This window comes from Dipodomys spectabilis, unplaced genomic scaffold (assembly GCF_019054845.1).
Source record: "Dipodomys spectabilis isolate Male_0828 unplaced genomic scaffold, ASM1905484v1 ptg000446l, whole genome shotgun sequence".
NCBI classification, from domain to species: domain Eukaryota; kingdom Metazoa; phylum Chordata; class Mammalia; order Rodentia; family Heteromyidae; genus Dipodomys; species Dipodomys spectabilis.
In genome coordinates, this window is record NW_024871123.1 from 304,968 (window position 1) to 312,829 (window position 7,862).

Here is a 7,862-nt window from a genome sequence, read left to right on the forward strand (position 1 = left end):
TGCATAAGTCTCTTTAAAACCCCCATATCTTTGTTTCTTTGCAGGAGAACACTTTTAAAACAAAGTTATTGCCTTTTATTTTATGCTGGCCTTCAAATGGCATATTGTTAACTTTTGTTATACTCTCAACTAGAAGTTTACAGACAAGTTTTATATAAGTAAAGGACAAACTTGAAAAAGTCAGGGACAGAGTTTCTTTCAGGCCTCGGATTCTTTTCTTGTACCGTAAAAAGGACAGCACAAATTACCTTGAAGTTTGTCATTTTTCTATGTTCAATTCCTCTCTTGGAATCAGTTTCCACTTGCAATAACAGTTCCTTCCACTTACTTCCAGTAACAATCCATGGTGCTGCTCTAGGTAAAATGAATGTTTTCTGGCTTCACTGAAATAGCACAAGTATATCTTTGGACATGAGGTAACATGTGTTTCAGAGATAACTTCATAGCGAGAAAATATGGAATTTGCATTTCTTATAAAACCTTATTCATGTACATATGGCCATATAAGATGATGTTAAGTGAAATGGAACCCAAGACAGGGACACAACTTGCTTTTTCTTGCTATTTTTTTAATGTATCTAACATGTAGTATGTGATTTTTTTTGTTTCTCTTCTATTTTCTTCTTCCATGGTATATAACCCCTGTTTTCACTATATTTATTGTCAGCGACTTGCATCTTGCATATACATTTTTATAATGCGGGGAGGGGAAGGGAAATAACAAAATGCTTAAACAATTATACAGTATGGCCTATTGTAACAATGAGTTGTACAAGGCACTATGTAGAAAATTCGCTTTACAACTTGAGGAGGGGAGAAGGGAGTTGGGTTGGTGGGGAGGAAAAGGATTGTAGGAGAAATACAAAAGATGAGGTAACAACGCTTGATAGATAATGTACTCATTAACTTTCTTATGTAACTCTAACCCCTCTTTAAGCCATTTTTACAATAAAAAAACATGAAAAAAATCCTGGAATACGTTAAGTTCAAAATTTCCTAAGTGCTCTGTAATTAAGACCAATTTTATGTGGGAAGAATGTTCTCAGAAACATTTTTTGAGAGTGTGTGTGTTGTGCATTATTTCCCAAGTGTACATAAGTTAGAAGTAGGAGAAACAATACGAATAATTAGAGAAAAAGAAGTTTTGTGCTTAAGTATAATGGTTCAATACACTATAGAAGACTCTTCAAATAAGACAACTTTGAAACAATAAATCCAAGGCCAGTATGTAGATCTATGGGAGTTATATAGGGAAAGCTTTACTACTAAGTGGAACATGGACGATGAGGCCACTCTTCTTTTCTACTAGATCTAAAACATGGTAGCTAATCATGCAAATTTGTAAAAAGTAGAAGAGAAGAGTAATTCTGGTTCCAAAACAAGTCAGATATAAGAGCATAGACAACTGGAAAAAAAGGCCATGTTGAGAGAGCAGGAAATATAGCAGCAATGAACTGGTGGATAAGATCACATTTCTTTTTCTTTTTTTGTTTTTTTTTAATTGTTTTGGATTTTGAACTCTGGGCCTAGGCAATGTCCTTCCCTTCTTCAGCTCAAGGCTAGAGCTCTACCATTTGAGCCACAGTGCCAATTCCAGTTTTCTGGTGGTTAATTGGAGATAAGTGCCTCAGAAAACTTTCTTACTGGTGCTTGATCTGAACTGCAATCCTCAGATCTCAACCTCCTGAGTAACTAGGATTATAGGTTTGAGCCACCAGTACCAGGCTTAAGATCACATTTCTAGCAATGTACACTCAGGATATGTAATGTGTATGTTCATCTATCTTTGTATGAATTCTTGAGTTAAAATCTAGGCTACAGGTTAGACTTTACATTCACAAAAATGTTTGTAGTTTAAAACCATACTCCTGGAAAAAATAAAAACTAAGAATGTAAAAGAGTCTGGCAAGTTCAGTTTGCATCCAGCCTCGGCAGAACAGTCTTTGCAACACTACCTATAATTAACCAGCCAAAAGCTGCATTGGACGAATGGCTCAAGTGATGGGATACTAGTTATGAGCAATAGTGCTGAATAATAGCCTGAGGTTTTTGCATACATACATACAAACATATACATACGCACAGAAGCACTTATATGTGCAAACACACATATGAAACAACACTCACAATGTGTAGAAAAGTTAGAAAATAATAGAAAATATGTCCTGAGTAAGACTAGAATCAAGTGATAATTTTTAATATTAGAAAGTCTTCAAGTGAACTTTCCCCCCAAAAGATTGAGACTATTACATAGGTAGTGACCAGAGATAGTAAAAGAGTCAAGTAATAATTATTAAATGGATTGGATCCATGGAAGAATGAATCAGAGACCCCTGCAGGTGCATCTGAAAATGTTCATATCCTGTGTCAAATGTTAGAACAGTTTGAGCAGTCAGTCGTGGATAAGATCATCGGAGAAGTTCAGAATTACTAGTATGTTTCTCGATTAAATATGCCAAGAAAATATGGCAAGACAATGTGATAGAAGTCTGGAATTCTAGCACTCAGACTAATACAGGAGATTAGAGAGTGGATTAAATAGTAATACCTTCCCTGGACTAGGTAGTATAATTTTGCCTCCGTAAAACCAACCAAAGAACAAGAAAGGAATTCACAGTTGGAATTTTGGGCTAATTTTGTCATTATGTTTTGAGAAGTCAAGTTTCTTATTGAAATGCAACTCATATATCATCCTCAGTCATGTTTTAAATGTTCTCTTCATTACAGAATACTTCTAGATACAAAATACGTCAGGATTCCGAACCAAAAATTTGAAAACTTTATCATCATTCTGTTGGATTCCAAAGAAATAATGAAGGATTACAAAAGCTTAAGCATGGAGAAACAGCAAAGTTATCTAGTGTAGGACTTTGTAGACCTTACTAAATTAGAATTTAGATTTGAAATAAATATCTTTTGCTTGTAATTTCATATTCTATAGGATACTACAAAATACTTTTTAAGTAGAAGTTTTAATTTACAAATTCACAAATGATTCTGACGTTTTATTTGTCTAGAATATTCTTTCAAGAGAGTTGTAATTAGGACTTAGTTAATAGTTAATTCCAACAGTTCATGTATAACATGATAATGTGAATAATCTAGAAAGAGTTGAGAATAAATGGAAGCTATTAATTTATAAATTTAGAAAAAGAGCAATGTTTTGAGAGTTTGGTGTAACATGGTATGAAGAGAGTTATTGTTTGAAATCATTTTTCTTCTACCTGTACATAACATAGGAAGAAATTTCCTTATTTATATATCTATGTATACAATGAGAAAAATGCTAGGTTTGGGGTTTGTTTTCATTTTGTTTTTGTTGTTTTGTGTGTCCTAGGGCTTGACGTCTGGGCCTGGACACTGTCCCTGAGCCTGTTTTTTGCTCAAGGATACTGCTCTACCAGTTGAACCTCAGTGTTACTTGTGTCTGGCTCTTCCTGAGCAGTTTATTGGAGATAAGAATCTAAGGAACCTTCCTGCCTGGGTGGGCTTTGAACCAAAATATACAGATCTTTGCCTCCTGAATATCTATGGTAGACGAAAAGATATGTATAAATAATATTTTCAAGTTTTCTGATCTGAAGAATACCACTTGAGGGAAAACGATGCAGCAAAGTTTAGTGTAGTGTTCTTTCCACAATAGAAAAGGCATAATATTAGCTGAAGTGTAGAATTTTTTTCACAATAGAGATAAGCTAGTCATGCTGTGAATTTAGGGAATTTTAAGGTGCAGCATACAAAGTGTAAACTGTTGGGCTAGAATGACTTTACTGCATAAAATGTTGGGATGGATTGTCATTGAAATAATAGCTTACTATGATGAAAAAATGTTTACTCTAGAGAAATTAATTATTATAGGTACTTCATAATTTTATCTTCTACCAGAATGTGGCTAGTTTCTCTGTTGACCTTTAAATATGTAATTCCCCACTGGAAACTGTGTCTATTGAAGAATTAAATAAAATGCATACAGGCACTGTTTTAAATGTCTCTGGTATGGCATGCTCAGAATTTGAAAATGAATAGTTAGTAGAACACATATATTCTGTCCTCTTAACAAATATTCAGTTTTAAAAATTAGGAGTTTCCAGAGAATTGAACTATTTTCTATGTAGTATGAGACAATACTAAAATGTTTTTTTTAAATAATGGCAAGTATATTCTGAGAATTTTGTATAGTTTGATTACTTTCAAGTTGATGACCCTCTGAAAAAGAAAGGGGCAATTAATTCAAATTAGAAGCCAAATATTGTTCATTTTTTTAAAATGTAATACATATAGAATATCATTTACTATAGAAATACAGTGAAATTATATTTTATGTAGCTTATTTTTAAATTTAATTTTATTGTCAAGGTGATATATAGAAGGGGTTGCAGTAATTGTAAAGTAGTGAATATCTAACAAGTCGAACTTTTTATGCCATCCCTCATTTTTCTCACACTTTCACTTCACCCCAATACCCCTCACAAGTTGTAATGTGAATATCCTACATGTTGTCTTTTGAGTATTGCTGTTGCATTGGTTTGCCCTTTGTCCTTTGTCTCGCCATTTTGTTGTTCCTCTTCCCTTGCCAAATTAAGATACATGTGTATATAATACACAGGATACTGAAATCAAATACAGCAGGGAATAAACCATAGGGGAAAACACACACACAAAAAAAAAAGAAATCACATAGTACAATAAAAACAACAACCACAAAGAAACAGCTCTGGTTCCATGTCTAGGAGTTCATTTTGCTCAGCATCCTCTTATATGTATATTTATACATAGCTATTGAGCCATTCTGCTCATCCCTAGGACTACCTTAGACCTTACTTAATTATTACACATGAGAAAAACCATGGAATCGGTTTCTTTGTGTCTTGCTTATTTTTCTTAGTAGGATTTTTTCAAGTCTTCCCATTTGCTTATGAATTGGTAGCTTAGAATTCCACTGTGTGTGTGTTTAATGGATTCGTTCATCTTCTGAGTGGCATATTGGTTTAAATCATGATTGCATGTAAGTATCATTAGGGTCATTCAAAAATGACAGATGCAAGGGGCTGGGAAGGTGGCTCAGTGGTAGAGTGCCTGCCTTGCATGCATGAGGCCCTGGGTTCCATTCCTCAGCACCACATAAGCAAAAAGGAAAAAGCCAGAAGTGGCCCTGTGGCTCAAGTGGTAGAGCGCTGTCCTTGAGCTGAAGAGCTGAGGGACAGCGCCCAGGCCCAGGGTTCAGGCTCCACGACTGGACCCAAAAAAAATAAATGACAGATGCCACCTCCCCAGATATACTAAAATCACGATTTCTAAGTAAGATAGTTTTTATGGTGGTACAAGAGTTGAGATACCTGGATAAGTCTAATGTATTTCTTGCACTGAGTTAGGCAGGAAGACATCATATAGGATAAAAATGGTAGTGACAAAGTATTACCATGAGAAAACTTTTGGAGGCTTCGAGAAATATGATGAAATTCAGATAATTTTGATGAATTTAGAAATACAAGCTCAATTAAGTCTCTTTAAATAAAAATTATGTAAGTGGAAGGGCAAAAGAAGACGAAGAGAAGAAATAACTGACAGCAGAACATTGTTTCAAGTTAGAGTATAAAAAGACATAATCTATAACTTCCCAGTTGAAAAGAGACCAACATAATGTGTCCCACTTAATTTAGATACATGCAAAATATTTACTTGGCTTTTTCCTACTTTAAAGCTCCAAAATAAATGAAGACTTATAAGAAAAGTTATGTGATGCCATTACTTCAACCAGAACACTAACTGTGATGAGCCCTCTTTTTCGCACTTTGCACTTGGAAAATAGTCCCTAAGTTGATGATGTTGTGATGTGATTAGAGTCAGAGTTAGGGACTTCTATTGGTAGAGTTATCCCAAAATAGTTTAAAGCAGTTTTCCGCCCAAGATATCCAACTGCATTGTCTGAAGCTGTACTTTGAACACACCCTCAAACTTGAGTACGTAATTTGAAATTATAGCATTTCCTTGACACATTCTACTTTGTGCCTTTGTCTTTTTTGCACATTCTTTTGAGTTCATAGTTGCTCTATTTCAATTTCATCTTTATAAACTACTAATAATATTGTTCAACTATCACTTCTTGTTTGCACACACCCAGTGTCTGTATCAAGGTACTTTGTCTATGTTAAACAATAGGGTAATACTCACTCTCTAAGGAGAAAATTTCCACAGTATAACCCTATGCCCACCTTAGAGGGTGGAGAATTTAAAGCATTTTGAGACAAACAGTGATATTAGAAGTGAAAGCCTCGGAAGATGGTGGAGGACAAGCTGGAAGCTAAACAAGCTGTCGCATAGAAAGCAGTTTTAGAGTTCCAGTGAACAGTCCTAAGCCAGAGAATCACACAAAGTGTGCCATCACAGGACAGAGAGTTAGGCCAGAGAAGGAAAATCCAGGCAAGGAGAGAGATAAGAGCTCTTGCCAGCAGCCGCCATCGCCACCGCGGCAGCAGTGACAGCGGTGGCCAAACCCACCATACTTGAATCACAGAGAGCCCAAGACCAAGGAACCAGACACTGCAGGCGAGCAGATTCTACTCAACACCAGCAAGAACCAACAAGGAGTGTACATCTTCATCCTGCAGTTCTCAGAACAGAGACGACCCAGGAACCAAGACTTGGCATGAGTAGAAGCGTGACGTCCTCACTCCTCCTCAGGGAGCAGAGAAGGGAAGGCCACCCATCCACCCCCCCAGTACTGGAGATCTCCATCTTGCATACCGACAAATCTTGGTGGAGTTGCTAGCTCCAACTAAGGCCTTGGAATAAAATTAGAGTCTTTTAGCAGGTAACAAGAACCTAAGCCGAACTGCCATACTCAGCTACATCCAGGGAAAAGTCACTCAGCTCGGGCACCAGCCCCAGGAGTGGCTTTCTTCACCAGGTAATCAGAGCCAGAGGCTGCCCTTCCCTTTAGCAGCCTCGACAATCAATTGAAATTCAGTAAACAGAAACCCTAAGAATGGCTCCAGGCTGGGCTCTGTGAGTTTCTCACAAACTAGCCCCCAGTAAAAGCTACTGTTTGATGAAAGGCCTCAACACTACCCAGAATCTAGCCTGATCACAGCATCTCCAAATTTGAGGAAAAAGCCATCTCCCTCTTTTGTGATACTCAAAGCAGATCCTACTCCCATTGAATTAGCCTGGGAGGAGGATCGAAAAATCCTGGGTAAAGCAGAGCATTTTTCTCCCTGTTCAAACAAACTGACTTAAGAAATCAACCAAGCCACAGGACCACAAGCAGAACAGAGACTCCAACAAGAGGCTGGTTACAGAAAAAAGGGAGATACAGGATTTTGCCCACCCCTCCCCAAAAAATGAAAGAATTTTTTTTCTTCTTTTTTTTTTTGGTATGTTTTATAAATCTTTTTTTCTTCTCTAAAACTTTTTTTTTAATTTTTATTTTTTGGAAAAAAATTGTTTTCTAGTAACTTTTTTTTCATCTTATAATTTTTATTTTAGGGATACATGTGTTGCTTGCATTTTTCTTTCTTTTTTTTTAAAAAAAAATTCTTTTTGTTTTTTGTTTAGCTCTACTTAACTTCTGATCTTATTTCTTCGTTTCTTATCCTTTTCACCTTTTCCTCTGTTTCGTTCTTCCTTATGTAACTTAATTGTTGTCCTGCATATCCTCAGATAAACCCGTAGTTGACTATTAAACTCTATCCCCCATTGTGTACACACTTGATCCACAAATTTATTACTCAATTCAAAACCTCTAAGACTTAAATTCCTTAATAGCAGTACTACCTCTTTATACCTATATAATATTTTAAGTATTTTTATTTTTAAGTTTTTCTCATCTCCATTATATCCTTCCTTTCCTCTCATTATATTCA